Raw genomic sequence first — 24092 nt, 5'->3', positions numbered from 1 at the left:
ATGCAGATCATGATGGAAAAGGAGAGGGGATGGGATCAGAGGCAGAGCAGGAAGTATTTCTACCCTCAGCATCTTCCTTGGGTGAATGTGGATAGGTTTGCAGCCTGAGTCTCTTGGAGGAGGAGGCCATTTCCAGATCATCAGCATGATTGCTTCAGATATTACTGGTGGGGGGCTGGCGGCAGGCAGGAAGACGGAGACGGTGCTCGAGGGCTCTCTGAGCAAATACACCAACCTCATCCAAGGCTGGCAAAGCAGGAAGAAGCGTTGTCTCCGACTCCTGTGTTTCCTGGCCTGGAAGAATCGTTACAACCAGAACAAGGGGCAATAGGATTGCCTATGAAGCAACAACTGAATTCATCTGCTTGGAGGGCCTAGAACTAGGACAACAGCGAGTACCGCGTGTGCCGCGAGCACAGCAACATCGCCGTACGCAAGAGCTGCGACAATGGACATGCATATACAAGTATTTAAAGTAACACTTGCTCAATAATTTGCTTTTAATAATGTTATTTGTTATTTAATTCTGAGAATTGTATTATTTTATTGATGTATTCTGTTCTACTGATGTATTGCTATATTCGTGTTTTTTGTAAGCCGCCTTGAGGGCCTTTTGGCCATAAGGCGGGGTATAAATTTAATAAATAATAATAATAATAATAAATGATTAAATTCCACAGACCATTATTATCTGTTAGAACTCAGCTTTAATGCAGATCTAGCTTTTGCTCATGTTTTTCCCTGGCTCATTTTCTGTTCTCCAGATCCTACAGTCACTATTTCTCCATAGGAGACAGTTACAGAGTTCTTCCTTACAAAACTATGCAAAAACTAAAACCCCAAACCTTGCAATACTTGTTATTAGCTAAGTATGCCTTCAAGAAACACAATGTCTATTCTGACCACAAACAAATTTCCTAAGAATTTATGGTCTCCTGTAATATGAAATAATAATATGAAGTGCAGAAATATGAAATCTTACTGCTACATTGACCTCTTTCCAACCTGTAGCCCTATAATTTTAGAATCTTCAAAGGTCAGAGTTCTATTGCAAGAAGACCCCCCACCAGACCTAATAAAAGACAGTATTTAGCACACACAGAAGCTGTAGCCAAGAAGAATTTTCTCCAAGGCAAGATGCATGCCAGTCCATCACGCCAAGAGCAGAATCCCCATGGATATTTGTAACATTTGCTGCATACTTTCAAAGGTAAAGTGAAGGAGGAAGAAAACATGGGTGTCAAGGTGTCAACTAGCCACCCTTCGGGGGGGGGGAGGAAATAGGCAATCAAAGTAAGCCTTTCATATTGAATCAACTGACTTGCCATAGCCTATGGCTCTATGCAGCAACCATCAGCTGATCCTCAGTAATTTGTCTTGTTTAAACATTATTTTCAGTGGGTGAAAGTGTGAGCAGTGGATAAGACAAACAGTATTTGGGGACCGAGTCATCACCATAAGATAGGAAATTGTGTTCCATCTGCTATTCCTTGGATTCAGGGAAGTGTGGGAGGTTGGGGTAGTTGTAGACTATGTTGTGAATACTCTGCATCCTTATGATGTTCTATATTAAATGCCTGTGAAATGGATCCTGAAAGATGAGTAACTTCCACACAAGTTGTTTGAGATGGAGAAACTATGGGTTCATCCAAATGGAGCGAGATAATCCACGTTTTCCATATCCGGCTCATCATCTGACAGTCCTCATTTTGCCTGTTTGTTCGCTCTTTCCCAATAAAAAAACCCGCTTTTTTTGCGCCCACACACGCAGCAAGAGGACCCGTACTTCTTCTCGCTTTTTCCCAGCTCCGCCCATAACACTCCCCCCTATCAGCCAATTGGTCCGCAAAAATATGACGTATGCTCCTCTCCCCCTTTGCAACAAAGCACAACAAGGCGCATGTGCTTGAACGTACGAGAGCGGAAGTTTTAATTTCCTGATGGTTTGGTAGTAGTGGCTGTAATGGAGTTCCTTGTCGCTCACCACTCTGGAGCAGCGCCAGCCAGGGGTGTGTGTCTCCAGGTGCCCCTGACCATCCAGGAGGATTGTGGGCAGTGCAAGGGATCAGCACTTGTAATCGCCGGGCGAATCCCCCCGTGACCCTTGGGTTCATTCACTGCAGGGTTCAGCCCCGGACCATTATGTGGCTCGGTGGCAGGAATGCTGCCCCTGAGGGAAGCAAACAGTCCCCCCCAAGGGTGGCTGCTCTTGGCTCGGGCAGGAAATACAGGCAAACAGCCCTGCGTGCTGCTGTGTCAATCTGCGCTGAAGCAACCAGCACAGGCTTTGCGGTGTTCCCTCTGATAAAAGAAACATGCAAACCACTTATATGCCTATAATTCTTGTGGGTTTTTTGCTTGTATTTGCGATATTTCGCAAAAGCGTCTGTATGCTTTTCAGCTCAGCTGGGCTGCAGAGACCCTGCAGGCTGTGGTTGAAATTGACAATGCTCAAAGAGAGTAGCCTTGCAGGCAGGAAAGTGAGATTGACTAAGGGTGCATGAGTGACTGTAATCCAAGAGGAAAGCCTATTTCTCTTCTCCCCCCTTCTCCCTCGACTCTGGATGGCTGGAAGCAAAGACCAATATGTTCAAGAAGGGCATTTGATGCGGGGGTGAGGGGTGGGAGGTAGAGATTAGGCAAAGATAAACATTTTCTCCCTTGAAAAAGTTTACGAAGAACCACAATTGCAGATCTCACCCTGAGAGGCTGCCCAGTTTGCAGGCTGGCTAAAAATTAACCGTTGTTGCTGCTTCTGCACAAATGCGCTTTTTTGCATCTGCGCAGTAGAAGTTGCAGGAGGCTCCCCCAACACCACACCATTGCTCTGATAGGTTCCTTTTTCCCGGGCTTTCCCCAGACATTCATGCACATGGGCAACAGTGGAAACACGTGATTAGCTGAGAATGAGGGAAGGGATATGGGGAACTGCCCATCAAACGCCCACAGCTGTAAAGTCCACAGTATTGCATCTGAGCGCCTGAAGGTACAGCTGATGATTCCCGGTTTAAAAAAGCAAATCGCATGATTTGCGGTATTGCAGGAGCGGATTTAACCACGCGAAAATGCGCACAAGCGCGTGGCATCATATGAACGACCGAAAAATAATGAAAACACAAAGCTATCATGTCACACATTTTACAGCCGTCTGGATGAGCCCTATGTCAGCAAGAAATGACGTGTGCAATGCAAAAGACTCCCAAAGGAAATGGGGCAGGGGAAAAGGAAGACTGAAAATACTGGAATGAGGCAGACCCAGGTGAGACACCCATTGACCTATAGCTCATCCTTTTAATATCAGCTACAGGATTCTGTGGTTCATGATTTCACCAATGCCCATCTGACTGTTTTCACATGTATAACTTCCATTGTCCAAAATGGACAGGATGCCTTCACTTTGCCTCTCAGTTCTAGTGCCCCACTTTTACAGATCTATAACTACATACAATATAGCATTTGCCATTAACTGTGCTGAGAGCTGACATTCTTCTCATTTGTAGAGCTTCTGCATAAAGCAATCTAATCTTTACCAGCTAGAGAGAAGAAGTGTTTCTTCTGAAGGGGTTAAGGCAGGAAAAGGAGAAAAGGCAGGAAATAACCGATGAGAGCAACCTATGGTCAGAGACAAAGAGCGAGGCACTCCTCAGGTTAACAGCATTCTGCCCTGCCAGCTTCTATCTAATCTTGGGAAATGTTGCCTTAAAATGGGGGGGGGGGCAATGGATTATGTGACTTGAAAGAAGACCCTCGTCTGCTGTCTAGACAATGTTAAATAATGTCAAACAAGAGATTCCCATTTATGAAGAAATGCAGCTGCATTGCTACTTTCTTAAAACAGGAGAAAGAAAAGGTGTACCGAAGTCATTGATGTTGCATTTTCACTGAAACTGATTCTCCTTCGCCCTATTTTAATCAACTCTGCTTAACTACTCATGGCTATACATTTCAGTCTTCCATGGGCATTCAGGGTTTTACATATATATGAGGTAGGTCCCTCTGAAAAGAAATAGGTAATATGCAAGACAGAAGTGAAGCTCTCACCAAGAACGCAGTTTTGGTGTTCAACACCACAAGGCAGTGGTGAAAAGGCCATTTATCTGCTTGTTTTGCGCCTACAAAACGGGATGACCTAGGAAACATTTTATAATGTTTCATTCACACAGATTCATTAGGGTGGGGGGTAAACCTCACTAAAGAAATGGAGCTTACTTGTTCAGAGTAAAATTGGGAGTGTACAGTCAGAGCATTCATAGCAAGATTAAAAGAAGAGTGTAAATGTAGAAATTAAAAATAGTAGACAGAGGAAAAGAAAGGAAACAATACAAAGATGCAGACAATTTGAAAACAGAAAAAGAGAGTGTTTTTTTTAAACCCCAGGGAATGATCAGGGGGGGAAAGAGATAGATACAGGAAAAGAGAAGTATTGCATTCAACAAAGAAAAGCTGAGCTGTAGAAACATTCCCCTCCCCCAATGTGAGAACTTCAAAAGATTATATTCAATATTGCAAGGAAAAGGTTCCATAACTTAGGGCTTAATAAATATTAAACATTCATTTCAGCTTTAATTTTAACAATTCTGCCACTGAATGGGTTTTGTCTGATGGCAGGATAGAGAGAAAGAGCTACAAAAGCACAGGTACAATGCAGGATATGTTACTCTTTAGCATGCCCTAAAATGTTAGGGTCAAACAGGAACCAAACTTTAATGGCACAATGAAATCATTAGGGGTTCTGAATGAACAGTTCAGCAGCTATTAAAAACTTGGCCGTCTTTCGTCAAGAATTCTTCAGAATACATGACCGAACATTCATTTTTAATGGGGAAGATAGCCTGTCCTGGGATTTGCCTGCAACAGCATGTAAGTTTCTTAGAATGTAAAGGATCCCAAGAATATGGACCTTGCCTGTTCGCAGACTCTGCGATTAAGATTTTCATTCGTTTAACATCAGCCTGATTAAAAGCATCATGTGTGTTCAGTTCTGTACTCAGTCAAGCTAGATATAGATAAAGCTGACTCAAAACAGCAGAGGCCAAGTGTTAGCCAAATCCAAAATAGGAACACTATGCTGGGTCTGTGATGATATTTAGCTTGCTCTGGCATGGCATAATTGGCAGGAGAGATTTTGTACTTCTTTAAACAGACATTGTACAGGCTGGCACAGTACCTTAGCCTGAAGACCCTGCCCTTGGTGCAAGATAGCACTGTGAAACTTCAGAGCAGGCAGGACACGGGGGCCACTCTTGCCAAGTGAGATGGTGCAGAGAATGGGCTATAAATTAGAAACTCCCTAATTTGGATCTTGCCTCTTCCATGCACTTCAATGATGGTCTTAAGCAAGCCCACCCTCTGCCTGAGCCCCATATCACAATATGGAGAATTAATAATCATGATCTACCTTACAGGATTGTTGTAAGGACTGCAATGATAATCTATGTGAACGCTAGGGGACCAATAATAGAATATAAATAAGTATTGCTATGTGTAGTAGTATATGGCCACTTGAGCCCCAGCTTCTGAAAATAAGCATATGCAGTCATGGATTAAGAATGTTATCTGTAATGTTTGCATCCTGTTTTCCTCAAAGGACACAAAATGGGAGAGGGCATTATCCCATTTTATCCTATACCAATCCTGCAAAGCAGGAGAGGCTGCCTGACCCAAGATCACCCAGAAACTCCAACTAAAGTATGCGAACTCAAACTCTATTCTCCTCACTGGTCTGAATCTATTATTCTACTCAAGCTCTGGTTGCCCCAGTCTAAGTCTAATATTCTATTTGCTACATTCTCCCTGGCACACAGAAGCACACACTTTTCATGCGGTGAACACAATATTGGCCTGTTTCCCTGAAAGCTACATCACATCAGTAGATCTCATAGATGTAGGCCTCAGCTGGATGAATAGGAATGTAAATAGGCTAGGGCACATTATACAGCAGGGCCCCACTCATACGGCGGGTTACATTCCAGACCTCTGCCTAAAAGCAAAACCTGCCAAAAAGCAGACCTCCTTCAATAAAATGGCAGCCGACACCTGAAAAACGCCGTAAAAGCGGAACAAGCACCGTATGAGTGGGACCTTACTCTAATTTTAGCTGCCGTATTAGCGGAATGCAGAAAAGTGGGCCACCGAAAAGCGGGGCCCTACTGTACGCAGAGTCAGATCTGAGGGGCCACAGCTGTGTGCTGCTGTTTGAATGTAGAAGGCTCCCATTCCAAGCCCCAGCTTTGCCAGTTAAAGGATCTGAGTCAGGAGGTGCTGCCAAACATCTCAGAAGCTGCAAAGCCGCTTCACCCAGAGTGGACAAAACCTGACTAGTCAGACCAGGAACCTGTCACAATATACAGCAGGTTCACAATATATTATAGGTTCATATCAGGAAACACTGTGACCTAGTGTGTTTCCACAGGGAGGCTGAAATCAGGAGGTGCTTAAATTAATCTGAAACGCAAATGATTGGCTAGAGTTGCATTTTGATTTCTCCTTCACATTCTATTCCACCTTAACAACTTTCAAATATGGCAGAAATAGTGCAAAAGAGCTCAAACATACAATAAATTCTCCAGGGTCTACTGGTTGTTCTGAGGGCCATCTCCATACTTGACATTTTGTACTTCCGCATAGGTACTAGAGTACTAAATGCCTCATTAACATTTATGCAAGTATTATTAGGCAATGCTCTTTAAAATACACAAGAGGAGGTGGCTAAGAAACAATCTGGGCGACCTCTTTCAGGCAGTTTATAAAGATTCACACCCCTACTAACAAACAAATGCCAGTTTTATAATAGTACTATGCAGTAGTGTAGTGGCAAATTCAGAAACACAGAGACCCTTCATGACAGTTGCAGCTAAACCCTCTCACAGCCACGCCCCTTCTAAAATTATACAACCTAATATTATAGAATAACCTGGCCAGGTTTGAATACTGCTTTCTGCTTCTCTGTCCTTGTTAATGCCTTTCTGTTACAACAGATATCCCTAGGAGCCAATCAGCATGAAAGGAGTGTGTTAAGTACTGAGAAGAGCAGCTGCTCAGTGGCTGACTCAACTCCTTTCACTCTGATTGGCTCCAATTAGCAGGAAAGGACAAGGAAGCATGCTAGAAGACTCTTCTCAGGGGCTAACACACTCTCCTTTCATGCTGATTGGCTCATAGAATGCTGGAGATATAGGGACCCTACTGGGACACTGCCCCCCCAAAAAGAAAAGGATCTAAGACACACACCCCTGAGACCTGGACAACTACACCCCGGTATATGATTCTGTCTTGCACTTAGTTGGGTACTGCATCCAAGTACAAAACACTCAGTGTGAAGTAGCTCTGACAAGTGTAATCTTCACATCTTTGATCCAAGCCTGTATTTCAGAAGGCCCTGGATTAGTCACTGGCTAGTAGGGATGGGTGATAATTTCTATTCAGTTCGCATTTCAAGCATATCAAATTCACACTTTCCAAAACAATATGAGAACCAAAACACATCCTTCGAAATTAGCATTTATTAGAATTTTGGGATGCAGTTCGCCAACTAAACAATATTTATAAAAATGCATATATTAGGGAAAAGTGTGCATTAAAATGAATATATGAGTCAAAACTGCCTACAAAAATGCGTTTAGAGAAATTCACACTAAAATGGTGGAGAATTTTCATAATGATTTTTTTAAAATTCACAGATTGCTACAGAAATGTAGAGAACTGAATTTAACATTAGAAAAGTGAGCAACTGAGAGAACCGAAATAGACAGATCTTTCCATTCCTACTGGCTAGTCCATCCCAGGATTTATACTAGATGGGGTGGACAGAGGGGACTTCTGAAAGAATGAAGAATCTAGTTGTGGAGATGGAGCCTACACATTTATCTTTACATCTGTTGAGCTTGTGTCTTGATTCTAGTAACTAAGAGCCTCAGGTCCTCTGTATGCTCCAACATGACAGGCAGTAGAACAGATCGTCCAGGATCCTCAGAATGTCAACTCTTTCTTTTCTCCACTCCATTCCTTGGCTGTTTCCAGGTAGGGGCTCCTAACCAATAATTAAATTTTCCATTGTAAGCTACAAACATAATTGAAATTGACTTTCTACCCTATTGAGTGTATTGCACTTTTTCCTGTGTATACATCCCTCTATGTTCTGTCTACACCGTTGGCTGTGACATAACTGTTCCGGGTGGGGAAGGGGAAGATCCAATTCACTTGAGCAGCCATTTAAAACCAAGCACACACTCAACATAACCTTTCTGATAGGCACCATTTTATTACTAAAATGCTTTCCCAAGCTACATTTTTTAAAAATAAAAAATGCTGAAATAGCCACGCATCTCACCTCTGTAGGTAGGTACACCTGGAGCAGGGCCTAGGCAACTATATTAACACACAGCCAGATTTATATGGGAACAATCTTTTAGAGACCAAGCCCCGCTGTTTAGGGGTTTAAAAGTCAAAACCATTCATTTGAATTATGTCCAGAAACAAAATGATAGCCAGCCCAGAACTTTCAGCACTGGCAAAATGTTATTGGCTCTGCTGAACAAGATGCACCAATGGTTTGACCCAGTATAAGGCAGCTTAATTTGTATATCTATTTTCTACAAGATGATACAAAGCATTTGGGCCCAATCCTTTTGCAGATATTTGAGAAAAACCTTTTCTCTCCAACCAACAACATTCCTAACTACTTATATAACTTTCACTATGAACTAAAAGATAAATAAATGTGGTCCCCAGCAGGATGAGCAGTTACAGCCAGAAAGGGATTGTGTGCGGGAGAGCAAAATATTTTCCTAGCAATGCAGTAAGATATGGTAGGGTTTTTTTTGGGGGGGGGGAGAGCATCTGAAACGGTTTCATTACCAAATGTTATATATGACATCCTTTGAACAGGTGGTCTGGCGTGAACTTAGGCAGGAAATTTAGAGTTAAGGCAGGAACTAATGTCTCCCATCATAACAGGAGTCTTTAGCTCAGTCTGTGTGGTACAAAAAAGTGCTGGATCCAAGGCCCCTGCTGTCCTCCCAGTGTAGATGTACAATTCTCACAGATGAGCCAAGAATGCCAATTCTCTGTCAGATGGATTTCCTCCTATTAGGCTGAAGCTGATTTGAGCATCCTGCAGGCCAGTTTCACTGGTTTACAGTTTAAGATGCAAAAATTTGGCCATGGAGGTGTATCTGTCTCAGGAGAAGTAGTTGTGTATGTACAAGAAATTCTGTGGAGGGGAAGTGGTGGAATAGTAATTAAAATGTTGGATAATGAATGGGGAGAAGCACAAGAAACTATGTGATCAGATACTTCTTCAAAGTTACATGTATTTGTAGTTCTAGCATGAATACTTACATAAAACTCTGTGGAATGGTATTAAAGAGGCAGATGCCAAACCTGGATACAAATTGGCCACAACTTTGTTAGTTGCTTACAGTCACTGAAAGGGCGGACCTTATTTGACTATCCAGCAGTCATGTTCTCTGGCTGTGACCCTCCATCAGATTCAGAGACAAAGTCGTAGAAAGAAGAGGCATCATCTGGGGAATTACCACCCCCTGCTCCCAGATCTTTCAGGCTAGAGGACATGTCATTCCCTGATTCTTCTGGCTCAGAGGACACACACACCCCATACAGCCCTCATCACCTCCATACTTTAGGAGCAGCAGGTGCAGAATACAGCAATGGCACTTTGAATGAATTACTTCTGTCAGCAGAGGGACACAGTTGTGTCTAGAAGTAATAGCCTGCTCAGTGTCTTTCGCACTTCGTTTCTAAGACTCTCTTTCTCTACCTTGTTGTATCACATGGGGCTTCTCTTTGTCTTTGGTGAAGGCCTAGATCTAGCTCTCCCATTTCTGGTGTGTTCCCATGAGTTCACCACACGTTCCTCCATCGTGCTCTTCACAGCCAGCCCATTTCTACTTTTCCTTAATCTGAGTCCTAGCTCCCATAATTTACGTCCTTGCAGCCTTCTTCCACTGTCACTCACCACCAACCACAGTCATCCTTCTCTTTTCCTTTCTTTTTGGTGGGTGGCAAGTGGCAACTGCTAAAGGTGATATCTAAAGTTAGTTCAAGAGCAGCTCAACAAACAGTTGATTTAAATAAAGATCACAAACCTACCCCCACCTCTTCCCTGTTAGTTAGCTCAAGTTCCCTTTGAAACATTGGGTTCAAAGCAAGCACCTAATTTTCCTTACCCTAGGTCCAGCTAGGGATATTAAAATTGTTCTTTCCCTGATCCTTGAGGATGAATATCCATCTATTTTTCTCCCTTTGCATGGTTCTGATTACTGCTATTGATTCTGAATTTTTGCTGGTCCTTTTCGTTGGAGGCAACACTGCAAAATGAGCCAATTAGGGCGGGGGGAAGCATACTTTAAAAGTTATGCCTTTTAACATAATCCCATCTGTGTTTTCAATTAAAGGTGAGCAGGTCAAACTTTAAGATAGCTATGAAAATACACGATGCAATCCAGTTCTGTGCAGCTTACCAAAGCCATAACCATCTCGCCTTCCCTAGTGCTGCTACAAGTGCAGAACGAAGAAAACCTGGTCCTCTATGGACACAAATCATACACATCTGCAATAAAGATATCTTGGCGGTACAGTGCCATGAGGTAGTTACCATGCCTTTCAGAGTTGTAATCTTGCAGGCATTTGTTTCACCAAGCATTTGCCGAGAATTAACTTGATTGGTCCTTTGTTCTGTGTTAGTCATTTGTTCTATATTTTATAATTTTATATTTTTATGGTTTTAATGATTTTATTGTAAACGGACTTTTTAAATGAGTGGGTGGTTTATAAATATTCTAATAAACAATTAAAAAATAAATAAAGATCAGGACACCACTGGTAAAATTCTGTCTTCTGCTCAATGCTTCAAAGTGTAAAAAAGTTTGGCATGTTTATTGTAAAATGTAGTTTGGCTCTCATATTTTTGCTTCGAATGCTGATTTCCTCTTTTCCTTCTAAAGACACTTCCATACTGTCACTTTTTTGGATGGGATTCAATCACATTCCTTCATCTTCAGGCTGCACAATTAAATTTGATTTGGAGCTCTGGTGAAATAAAGCCATCCCCCCAAAATCAGACTTTTTGCAATACAGAAAGTGATAGGAAAATGCACCTGAAAGTGTGGGATAACACTTGCTTGACACAACATTATCTAATCTCCCCACAAACAAATCAGGATAAATGCTCAATACATAGGTTGTCTGGAAGCAACCTCAGCGCTTCAGGGTTTAGTCTTTTTCCAAGCACCTTTAATGGTTTTTTTGATTACACGTTTGCTCATCTATCTATGTCTACTCAAGTACCTTAAAATCCAATCAGTGTTTTAAGCCTGGAAAACCACTTTGGTTGAGAAGAGAGGTGGCTTTGTGATGGTCACAAGCACCAGCTGATCAGTTTTATACTCAGCGACGTCTAACACAAACAGGAAGGGTTTTCCCTGAGCTTGATCTGGGGGAGAAGACTGCCCCAAAACACAGCAATTGTGCTTCCAGTGTCATCCGATGCTGATTTGAATTTATATCCTACCCTTCCTCCCATAGAAGCCCAGGATTATGGATATCTGCACATACCCTCTGGATATTCTGTCAAGTAAGCTACACAAAGGTGAGAGAGCTCGCCATAAGGCAGGTCAGTTATGTGTGTAGGCTGCACTCCACATACCACAGGGAACATATCACGGGGGGGGAATATGATATGCATCCATCCTTTGCAAACCTCACTGAAAGCATGGATGGCTTTGCTCAAGATTGGTGTAAAATAGACTGATTTATATGAGGCAACACAATGACTTATTATAGCTCATTGCTGAATAAACTCTGATTTTAGGTTAAAAAGACCAAATGATAGAATGCAATACCAGCTCCAATCTTTTATCTTACTCCACCCCATAATATCAGCAGTTTCAGCATGTTTCTACATATAGCTCGTATGGGTTTTTTAGAAACATTTCTCAGTTCTTAATTCATTTCTCAGTTCCTTGCATCCTGGGATATAAATGAACATCAAAATATTACATAGTGTACATTTCTCAGTTATCAACATTAGCTTCAGAATCAGTGGTTTGGCGAAACACAAAATCCTAAATAAGTAGAAAAGATTTGAAATACCATTATTCATTGATCACATATTTATGTCACGTTCTTGGAATGTTGGATCTTGCAACGACTTCATATCTTTCCTTTTTTTCCTATCTTCTCATCAAAACAGAAGTTATTTAGAAAAACAGAAATTGATAAAAGCCATAGTTTCATTTTTGTTCTTATAAAGAAATGTGTGGTGAAACAGCATGGTTCTGGTTCTAGTGAAGAAAATGCATTTCACATGAAACGGAATTCTGAGAATCCTTAGGTCTGGTGGAATATGAATATAAAAAAGAATCCCAATGGGCCAAAAAGTTAGGCACCTTTTAGACCAGCATTACCCAACCTTTTTCGACCCAACGCCCCTTTGCAAAATGTTTTTGTGCCCAACCCCCCCCTCAGATTAAGTATATGCCAATGCTTCCTATTCTTCCCTTAAAATATGAGTAATGCATAAAAGGTATTTTCAATTATTATTACTGATCGTTTTTATCATGCCTTTTTATTGCACTTAGATTACACATTGAATTCTTAGTATTATTTATTAATATACATACATAGTTATAGAAAAGTAAATAAAATGATATTTATTATAAAATACTAGTGTGATCCTTGAGCTTGATGAGTTTTGGCTAACTTCACAATATCTGGAGTATACTTGGATAGCAATAGTCTTAAGTCACCACGACTAACAATATCCAAATGGTTTCGATTCTTCACTAGTACGCAATTCACTGCACTAAATCCTCGTTCAACGAGATAAGAAGATGGAATGGCAATATAAAGAAGTTTTGCTTTTCTCCATAGAGAAGTTCCTTTAACCATCACAGAAACAATGGGTAGTGAGCGTGTCCCATTCCTGAAGAAAACCAGCGAATAACTGACTGTCTGCGTCACCCGTTTGCACACGGCACTCATCCGTTGGAAGAATGCGCCCTCCACCAATACACCCAGCTTATCAAACACTCTCTCGTGATTGGTTCCAACATCCCTCAAGACAGCATCGGAACATTACCTAGTTATCCCTTGATATGACACTGGCCGCTATTCAGAATTTCTTTACTAAAGAGCACACACTATTTATAGTGTTATTTCCATGAATTGAAACTATTAAATACACTCTAACTGGGGACAAAACAGTTTAAAAATTAATGATTTGTGTATTAAATAAAATTAAACTTAAATGCTTCAACTGTCGCATCAGACCGCCAAATGTCAATGCCCCCTAATGAACCCAAACGCCCCCCTAAAGTGTGTAGTCATGCCAACGCCCCCCAAAAGGCTGTAACGCCCCCCAGGGGGGCGCTACCGCCCACGTTGGGAATCACTGTTTTAGAAGAAATGACATCTGATAATCCTTACAGTTTCCTGGAGACTGTGCAAAATTGCTTTAGGGGATGTGCACGTTGCCTGTGGGTTCTTTTTCCTGAACGCAACAAATAGTGGGAACAACAAAAGAGCACAGTTCTGTAGAGGGCCATTTCCTATTGGCTTCATTACATTGCCTAGTAGGGCCATCTGTGATCCCTGCTTGGTATTATTATTATTATTATTATTATTATTATTATTATTATTATTATTATTATTATTATTATTATTATTATTATTATTATTATTATTACTCTTTATTTTTACCCTACCCTTTCCCCAAAACTGGAACTCAGGGCGGCTTACAAATAAAAACTACACATAGGTAAAAAAACATACAAAAATATACAATTAAAATAGAATTAAACTATTTGTAACATTAAAACCATGAAACATACACTTAAAATACTAAGACAATTTAAAACATTAAGAATAGGACCATAGAACAATACAACAGACCTTATGAGGTCCTATCTTAAACATCTTCTAGTCCAAAAGCCTGTTGGAATAAAAAAGTCTTTGCCTGCCGACGGAAGGATAGCAAGGAAGGGGCCATTTGTGCTTCCCTAGGAAGAGAGTTCCAGAACCTGGGGGCAGCCACGGAGAAGGCCCTATCTCGCGTCCCCACCAAACGCGCTTGCGAAGGTGTTGGGACTGAGAGAAGGGCCTCTCCTCGTATTGCCTTAGGTGACCTTTCAGAAGACAAAATGGTACTTATATTTCCTGTTGATTTGGATGTGTTCCTTTATCTTTTAAATGTTCAGCAGCTCATGATGGGGTCTCCCTGTCCCCAGACTCACATGCAAGTATGTATGTATATCTTTCTCTTCCTCATAAAGCATTCATTGTCCACTTCATGCATTTGATCTTGCCAAAAGCAATGATCTGCAATGGGGAGTGGGAGTGGCAACCTCACTGACTGACTGTTGGTGTGCGTAGGCATTGCATGTCCGGCTCTTTACAGGTGAACAGCAAGAAGTTCAAGAAATCCAAGCACAAGCAGAGAACTTGATTAAGAGTCCTTTACTTTGGACATTAAAGACAGCAAACAGCTTACAAGACGTTTCTCTTCCCCTCATGACTACAACAACTCCCTAGCAAGAACTTCTCCCGCCACAGAGCCTCTTTCGGTTTCTCTCCAGCCTTTTGTAGATAAGGATGGCCTCGCTGGGCACAGCTGCCTGCCAATGTCCTTGGTGTTCACCCTGGCTGGATTAACCCCATAATTACAGTTTTGCTCATCTACTCATGTGAGGCACACACACACATATCCAACACTGACATGGCATTTTAGCCAGGAGCTCCCTCCTCAAGCTACATGACACTGACTAGAACCACTCTAAAAGCTAGTCAATTTTCCTAACAAATTGCAAAATCTGACTGGATATGAGCCAAGGCCCACAAAGCTACAAAAAAGCACACAAACATATTTAGTCTTCCAAAATTCCCAGCTGAGCCTGACTGAGGACAAACCTAAAGACAGGCCAAGCATGGTGCCTAAAAACTAGGGTTGCCAGTTCAGAAGCATCCCAAATAAACAAATCAAGCAAATAAGGAACTGGGAACCAACTTCAGCGTCGTATCAGTTAAATAGATTAAACAGTCGCGGAGGGCAGCAGCTGACGTTTTGGTGTATATCTTGGGAACCAGACCACCTAGAAACTTAATCTTTTTTTTAAATTGAAGCTGACAGTCCAGGGAATAAGGGGTGCTAGCCAGAGAGCCAGAGGGCCCCCTAAAAACCAGAGACTCCGGCCAAAAAACGGAGACCTGGTAACCCTACTAAAAACCCATGTTGGGGACAAGATGATCAGAATTTAATCAGAGGTATGTTAGAGCAATTTCACAGATTTATCTGATAAATGGGCATCTGCATTGGAATCTCTACAAGAAATAGTGGAAGGAATCTCCATAGTAATGAAATAAAGCAAACCGCAAATGAAGCACTTACACTGGGCCTTAAACATAAAGCAGCCATTACATGCCTAAATAAATCACAAGCAGATTTACAGGCCCAACTGACAGATGTCAAGGATTGGGGCAGTAAATAATATTCACCTTAGAGGTTTAATGGAGGGAGCTGAGAAAAATTTTAAACCCTTCTTTATAGAATGGTTAGTTTTCTTTTCACTGATTTAAATTTAATCCCCAGTGATATTGCCAGGATACACAAAGCCCTGTATCCGCAAATGAAAATAGGGGACAGACCCCAGGATATTATAATAATGATGATGACAAGATACTCACTTAAAGAGCTATTAATGAAGAAAGCAAGTGATAAAGGGGACCTTCAATTTCAAGGAAATAAGATATATTTCTACCAAGACCTTAGCAACAGCACACTTCAGAAAAGGCGGGAATTCAAACCTTACACAGAGCAACTGCAAAAAGCAAAGATTGCTTATAAATAGGGATTCCCATTTAAGCTGGTGGTGATATATGATAGTGTCCAGCATATAGTGACCACACATGGTGAAGCCAAGAAATTAATGATACTGACAGGTCTCAATCCAGGATACCTAAATAGTAATACTGACACTGATGAAGATTCTGCAACCAACAGAAGACATGGACACCTCTTTGACTAGGAAGAATGCAAAAATAAACAACAAGAACAAAATAAATCAAAAGATAAAAACTTAAGAGATGATGAAGACCATGCAACAGGCTCGACACGAGAAGGAAAATGACCTTGGAACAGTAAAAGGAAACAGAGAATTCCTCCTACAGACTTTACTGGATGATCTTACAGATAAGTGCTAAGGAGACGAAGTAAAATATTCTAGAAACCTAACAATTGGAACTGAAAGTATAATGCTTAAAATACTAATGTACTGAGCGGTACTGTATTTAATAAAACATATATACACTTGTCACAAATTTAGTTTCGTGAGGGTAGAAGTAAGGGTTAAATGTTCATCCCCACTATATTTTCCTCCACAGTTCATGCTTGACTTGCACAGATATAGTGCAGATTCTATGCAATTGCACGGTGAGGATGAGGGAAGACTGTTTTTTTCTGTTATTGCATGATTGTTACAGTTTGTTGCTAACCTCTTCTGGGAGTGTTGGGAGTGGGAGGGGTGGGTATGCAAGATACAGAGGATGGTACCTGGGTATATGCAGCCAAAATGCTGAAAACTAGATTGCCTCTACATTCTAGTAAAGTATGTCACTTACTGTATACAAGATATTATAAACACTGGATGGACTTACAGTGATTTTCATGTACTAAAAATAGGTGATTATGTTTCATGGAAGATAAGGAGTGCAAGGAAAAAAGTTTGCTCTTAAAATGAAATATTTTTCTCGAAGAGACACATCAGAAAAAGCAAGCTGAATCAAAATCTTTTCTTTCTAATGGGGTGGTTGTGGTATGTGGTACTTTTTTTTTCCTGTTGAAGGGTGCTGCATTGTTATTGTCTAATTGTATTATTTTAAACTGAGTTTGAATTATTTTAACTGTTTGTATGACTGGTTTTAATACTGTAAATAATTTAATTCTATTTTAATCTAGACTTTTGTATGTTTTTAATTATATGTGTTCTTTTATCTGGAAGCCGCCGTGAGTTCCAGTTTTGGGGAAAGGGCGGGGTAAAAATAATGACAATAAAATAAATAAATAAAATACATTTCACTAGGACGCCTACTTCTCATGGTGTAGCAACTTGGATAAGGGACCATGTAAAACTAGAAATAATTAAAATAATTCGGGACAGCCAGGGAGATTTCATAATTATAAAGGGCAAAATAGGTGGCCAAATCTACAAATAAGAAGCATATATGGTCCAAAAAATGATCAGCAAAACTTTCTTGATAATACCTTTAACATCCAACATCTACTCAATTAAAGGAAAATGCCTATAAGGTCAGACAAAGTTGGTACATGTCCCTGCACACCATAAGTAAAATAACTAAAACCCCAAACCCATATTGCTGGACAGGATGCGGGGAGAAAGGCATGTATTTTCATCTGCCCAGTCATTCAAACTTTCTGGGAACGAGTATTCTATGAGGCTAGTCTGATAACTTCAAACCATTGCCCGTCGACCCCATGATAACTTTACTGTCAATTTTTGAGGGACCATGGGAAAAGACTGTACATAGGGACCTATTGAAATTTCTCTTTGCAGCAGCCAGATATTAATGGTTGCTAAACATTGGAAATCTATGGACAATAACAACATTATGGAATATTGGTAGCAGCAAGTGTAGAATATAGCATTAATGGAGAAACTCTCTAAACATGTAAAAGTACTTAGAAATCCAAGAAGAAACCCAATTTTCATATAATATGGCGCAGCTTTATTGGATACATTTCTGAAAAGGAACACGACTGGCATCCATCAAACGCAAAGGGCCTCTTACAGAGAGATGTGATGAGATGAAGGACTTAACCAGCCTCTAATGAATCAATGTAGAAAGCAGCTGTTGACAGGGTTTATAAAGGGGGGGGAATGTATTGCAACCAAGGCGTCCTATTGATGATGTAACTTGCACCTTTTAATGTTTGTTCTTGATTCTTTTTGTTGTTGTTCTTAATTGTTTTCTTTATCTAGAAACAAACACTGTTTTAAAAACCCACAATGATTTGCAATAGACTAGTCTATTAGTCTATAGGGCTATTTGTCATCTTTGCTTACATTTCCAGTACATTTGCATTTCTTATCAGCACTAGACCACCATGCCATTTACACTTGGCTACATGTTAAATTGCTGATTCTAAGCACTGGAAATTCTCCTCAGTTCCACACTGGATACTGTACATTTATAACTTCACAAGGCTTGCGATAGAGGTTGCTACAGTCACTCAGTTTATTTGGATCTTAATGATGTTTTTCACTTCTATTCATCAATGAAGTACTAAAACATGCTCTTTCCCTAAATCTGTATTAGTCCATGTTAAATCCAGAGGACTGCAATATTTACACTACCTAAATGGCTGCATGTTACAGAACACATTGCTATGGTAATTTACCTTTCTATATTTAACAGTAAATAACATTTCTGTTTCTGGTAATAAAGCTTGTATATTCATGATTCCACTGTATAACTCTTAATTCAGAGAGCAGAGTTTCCAGCATTCTATGGTCAGTATACCACTGGAATTCTAGACTTTCAAAAACAATGTAAACAGGGCTGGTTCCAGGTTATTGGGGCCCTTGGACATAGGGAACTAAGGGGCCCTTGTCCCTTTCCTCCTCAAATCACACTCCCCCTCCCTCTTAGGCCCAGCCCTTTTATATAAAACAAATCTTGACCAATATGGAAACCTCTTATTGTCAAAGTAAAACAATACAAGCTTTTGAATATCACTGGTTGCCTTTTTAACGTCTTTCTATACAATACAATTTGTAGATATAGCATAATCAGTAATCCTATCCTCACTAACCTGGAAGTAAGTCCCATTGAACTCAGTGGGGCTTACCTCTGAGTAGGCATGCCATTTTTGGGGATTATTTACTTCTCTTAGATCCAATCCTTTCACCTGGATTCTCAATGGATGCTTTGCCCACTCACTCCCAACCTCACCCCAGAATTTTGCTTATAAAGAAATAAACTCCAAAGAAAATTTGAGAAAAGATGATGAAATTCTCATATTTCTTGAGCCTCTGAATACCTCTTACCATGAAAACCCTATGACTACAACCAAAAAAAGTATTCATAGGGTTGCCATAAGTCGGAATCGACTTGAGAGCATGTAACAACAAACTCAGGAGAAGCAACCTATACACTTGTTTGGCCAGTGATGGGTGGATAGGAGGGTAGATCTACTAAATGAAAACTGCAGCACATGATGAAATCTCTTTCGTGCTGTAAATCATGAAGTTGAAAATCGGTCAAAGGATCTGTATAAGCTCCCTCTCTGGACAATACAAAAGTCCATGTAGCAAGAGTTTATCTCTAATCATGTATTATGCTAGGAAGTCAGCAGTAAAACCGATCTCTTCAGTGGGGCATAGGTATTCCATCTATCTTAGCTCGTAGAAGAAGGAAAACTAAGATGCAAACATGTCTGCCTTATCACTACTAGCAGGCAGCATGCAAAAACCCCAAACAAAAGATGAAAAAGTTATGCCAATTGCAAAGATAACCACGTTATGTGCATTCTTGCTATCAAAGTATTATTACATTATTATTAAAATATCTATTCTGTCCTTCCTCCCGGAAGGATCCCTGGGTGGCAAACAAGCAGCAAAAGACTAAGAACATCTTAAAAAACAATTCCAACATGGAGACAGACTGGGATAAAAAGTAAAAAAAAGTATCACTGACATGTGAATGGGATTAAGCCAGGGAAAATAATTACAAAGAAATACAGCAGCCAAGGGACAGCAAAGAGCTGTTCTATAGACGTCAGTGGAGTGGAGAATGTTTTGGACCAAGCAGCACCCTTCATACTAGGATTGCGCTTAAGCGTTTGGCAACACTTCCACCACTAGGAAACTGAAAAGCGACAAAAATACAAACCTATTAAGCAGAACGGAGACCATAAGCACCATTACTAGGCATTAGGAAGACTTATGCTTAACATGCCTCGCCATTAAGTCTGGCTGAACCTGTCCCCAAACGAGGCCCTAAACTTCGCCCTGTTCCTCTCCTCCCTCATACACACAAACCCACAAAACAAGTTGTGTTTCGACAGAGAGTCTTCCGGGGGGCTTCCACTATCCCCCCTGAGCTGCCAGGCGAATGGAAAGAACAACACTTCCCATGCTTCTTCCTTGACCTCCCCCCACTTCACAAAGGCTGTGCCCGAGCAGCTTCCTTTCCTCGGGTTAGCCTCTCCCGTCCCCTTTTTTTCTACTTTAACGCCTCCTCTCAGGTGTCCCCCTCTGGTGGGAGAAGGCAAGTCTCTCACTTCATCTGCAAGGCTTTTCCTCCCCCCATGAAACCTCTCTCTATGGGCACAACAAACATCCCAGAGAGATAAAGAACACTAGTTGAGTTCCAGACACTTCCGGTTCCGATTAAACTCTCACCCTATATGGGGCTAGAGAGAAAATGGAAAAATGGACTGCCTTCAAGTCGATCCCAACTTATGGCGACCCAATAGAGAAAAGTACATTGAAATCACTATTAGAAGCAGGTGGAGGTTCCCTTTCGATGCAGTACTTTGAAATGTAATCATTAAAAAGTGATATTGCTCAGTCGATAATTGAGCTCCATCACAGTGAAAAGCAACAGTTGGAATGAGGAAAGGGGGAAGCCATGACTTTCCAAAAGTCTTATGTATTTTCTTTATACACAAAACAAAAGACTAATTATGTTAAATGCTGCTGTTTGCCTCCTTCCTCGACAACAGAATAGCTACCTTTTTGGTTTTTCAAAACACCCAGTGCTCTACTCCCAATAGCCATATATAGTCTCATTTTTGCTGCCTAATGCATTTTACATGATTTAGTAAAGAGCCAGAGTGTGCAATCGCATACATGCTTACTTGGGAGTGAGTACCATTGAACTCGGTGTGGCTTACTTCTGTGTGGACAAAAATAGGCTTGCACTGTAAGATATTTAATCAAGGCAGTTGGGATGCGGATGCAGCCCTCTTCCTGCACGGGTTGCCGCCTCTCCACCACCACCTTCATTTTTTCAACAGAGAGCCAGAAGTGTATGTGTGCCTCTCTTTCTCTCTTGCTGCAGTGACCCTTCCCACTTGAAGGAGGAGAAGACCAGGATGGACTGTATGTCTCTGTAGATGCGCAGAAGAGGGGGGCAGCCTAGCAGGCTCTGAGGGAAAAGAAGGAAGTGGCAGCAGCAGTGAAAGAAGCAGCACTGGCATGATGGGGTTGGGCTGGTGAGGGCCCCTATGAGCTCCTGGGCCCTTTGCTAGTGCCTGACCTGGCTACCCGCTAGCACCAAGCCTGAATATAAAAATATGAGTCTGTGCTGACCATGAAGCCTGGGAATTATCAAAGTGGGCCTTAAATTTAAAGTGGGAGGGGGAAACACCATGTGTGTGGCCCTGAGCTACTTGAAGGAAGGGCAGGATACAAGGGTTTAAAATATAGAGAGAGGTGGAACATAGTATCAGGACAATAAAGAGAGAAATGATATAAAAAAAGAAGACAGCAACCAAGGCATATTTTCTTTTACAAAACAGAGAGAGATGTAGACTTGGAAATTTTATTTAAAGTGGATCGGAGCAATACCATTTAGCATAGAAGCTTTCAAGTTTGACTAAGCTCCTGAAAACCTGTATTTAATTATTGGATTGCCTAATTCCACACCCCAAACTACCAGGTGGATATTGTTCAGTGTGTCTCAGTGCTCTACAAGGAATGAATGTGATTGCACTAGCCAAAGAAATAATTAATATAATCCTTTTTTGCAAATGCTGATCAGCTGTTCAAGAGGAAAAAGGCTGGGGGCTAGAATGAATCTCCTAACCCCAGAATCCCTCTTCCCTGTCAAACAACTGGTTGATAGGATTCTCATTTTTTGCCTCTAAGTGCTAAATGCGCACTGTTGATCGAAGCAAATGTGCAGAGATATATATGGAAAACAATTTATTTCTCCATAATGTTGCACATGCGGAGCCAGCTCCAAAGGGCGGCCAGGTGGGGCCCTGGCCGAGGCCCCCTGGGGCTACACAATTCATGGCAGGATTGCTGCCACGGATCGCACTGCGAGAGCTCCGGAGCCCCCGCCATTCCTTTGCTTCTTCAACCTTCCTTTGCGTGCTACGCGCGCATCTCAGCCATGAGCCAAGATGGCGGCAGAGGCATCAGCCCCTTAAGGAAACCTCACCTGCCATCTTGGTTAAGGGCAGTACTGCGCACGCAACCACACAACAGCTGAGAAAGGTAGGTTGAAGAAGCAAGGGAATGGCAGGGGCTCCAGAGCTCTTGCCATGCGATCCTGTTGTGAATCGTGGAAGGGGAGCGCTGGGGCCTGGGGCAGACTTGTGCCCAAGGGCCCCATGTATTGATAAATGAAGGAAACTAGAGTGACATTTGGTAATTCTTGTAGGTATTTTAGAAGTACCTATAAAAATGATGGGACTAGATGGATCTAGCCACCATACAGAAAGAGCTAGGTAGAAGGTACCTTCCCAGTCCTTTCCTCTTTCTAGCAGCCTCCCAAGTCCACACAAAAGGCTTCCCTGAGGGTCACTGAACCCTGCTGAATGGAGTGGACAAATAAGGGGCGGGCTATGGGAGATTATAGGAAACTGGGCAGAAATACCTTTGTGAATGGATGAACTGCATAACAAATGTTTCTATGCCCTGGCTTAAAACAGTAATCATGTAGTGGAGGTTGCTTCCTGCAGCCAACGCGTGAAGCAGTGCCTGTCTCCACCACAGCCTCAGATGTTTGTGTGTGTGTGTAATTTTTAATAAATATATTTATAAACATACTGCTATTTCATTTTTAAAAACATCAAAGTGGTTTACAGCCAAAAAACCCCCCCATACAATAAAAACTATTAAAAATACAGTATAAACAAGGTCGACTACTGCAAAGAGACGTATTCTCAACTGCCTACATAAGCCTGTTGGAACAGAAAGGTTTTCAGCAGCTGTTTAAAGGTTTAAACAAAAAGTGCCTGCTGAATCTACGTTGGCAGAGCATTCCAGTGAACTGGGCTGATAACGCTGAAGGCTCAGTTTCATGTTCATGTTAAATGAGTATCATTTAACCTCTCCTGCAGATGATCTCAGTGATCTGCAGATCAAGAGAGAGAGAGGAAACTCCCAAATGACGCCAAAGCCAGAAGCCTGCATGCAGTTTAATAGGTACATCTTTGCAAAATGCCCACAGTTTATAGAATGAGAGACATGTGGCTGAAGAAGCTTTCTAGTTTAAAATTTTGCCTTCTTTATTATATTATCTTACCCAAGTCATTTTAGTTTCCAGTCCAGGAACGTTTTGTCTGGTGTCCAGCTGACATTTGCTCCTTCTAAGAAGTTGTAAAGTCGCATGTGGGATGCAACTATCAAGGTTTGTTTTCATCTATTCAATATGAACTCCTTCCACGTTGTAAAACCTTAACTCAGCCTGCCAAGAAAAACAGAAGACCCTCTCTTTTATGAGGTGGCCCTTCCTCCCTTTCATGTTGTAAAGAATTTCTCTGTGTGCTTCTAGTATAGTGAAATCCTCCTGTTTGTAAAAGTCTCACAGTGATAGTGATCTATTCAAGGGACCCCACCTGGATTAATTAACATTACTGCCTTGGCTTGGGCCTTTCATCTGTCACCCTTATCCCAGATTACATTCTGGAGTTCTAAGAGTCACAGTTTAAGGGTCACATTAAGCCAATCTGAGCTTGAGCCTATGTACATTTACTTGGAAGTTAAGACCCACTAAGTCTAATAGGACTTATGTATCCTAAGTATTCATAGGATTAGAGCCAGACAGATGCTGTTGTTCAGCTGCTCTAATCAAAATCTCTGCTCAAAGTTTCTACTGTGATCTATCTACACAGCACATTTATTTTGGCTTCAAACCAGTTTAATTGTCAAGACTTCTCCCACTCTGAGAGTTATTTTTATGTGTTGTAAAAAACTTATGATGGATCGGTGGACCTTGTGTAAGTCTGCAGTTCCAAAGAGTTCCTAAGCTGAACCTGAGAGCTCAAAATTGCAACCATCTGCGCGCTTTCCTAGGAATAAATCCCATTCAACACAATGTGATTT

At 41.3% G+C, this 24092-nt stretch overlaps 1 long non-coding RNA gene across 1 annotated transcript in view; it reads right to left on the bottom strand.

Moving 5' to 3' along the window:
• The window catches only part of LOC133378062 (uncharacterized), a 62689-nt gene extending 38956 nt beyond the window's left edge, over positions 1-23733 (bottom strand). The window contains exon 1 of the long non-coding RNA XR_009760831.1: positions 23293-23733. This is a non-coding gene — a long non-coding RNA (uncharacterized LOC133378062). The remainder of the gene's footprint in view (positions 1-23292) is intronic.
• Between the last annotated feature and the right edge of the window lie 359 nt (positions 23734-24092).

This window comes from Rhineura floridana, chromosome 2, assembly GCF_030035675.1.
Source record: "Rhineura floridana isolate rRhiFlo1 chromosome 2, rRhiFlo1.hap2, whole genome shotgun sequence".
Taxonomy (NCBI): domain Eukaryota; kingdom Metazoa; phylum Chordata; class Lepidosauria; order Squamata; family Rhineuridae; genus Rhineura; species Rhineura floridana.
Note: the sequence above shows the minus strand (reverse complement) of the source record. Positions and strands in the feature narration are given on the sequence as shown.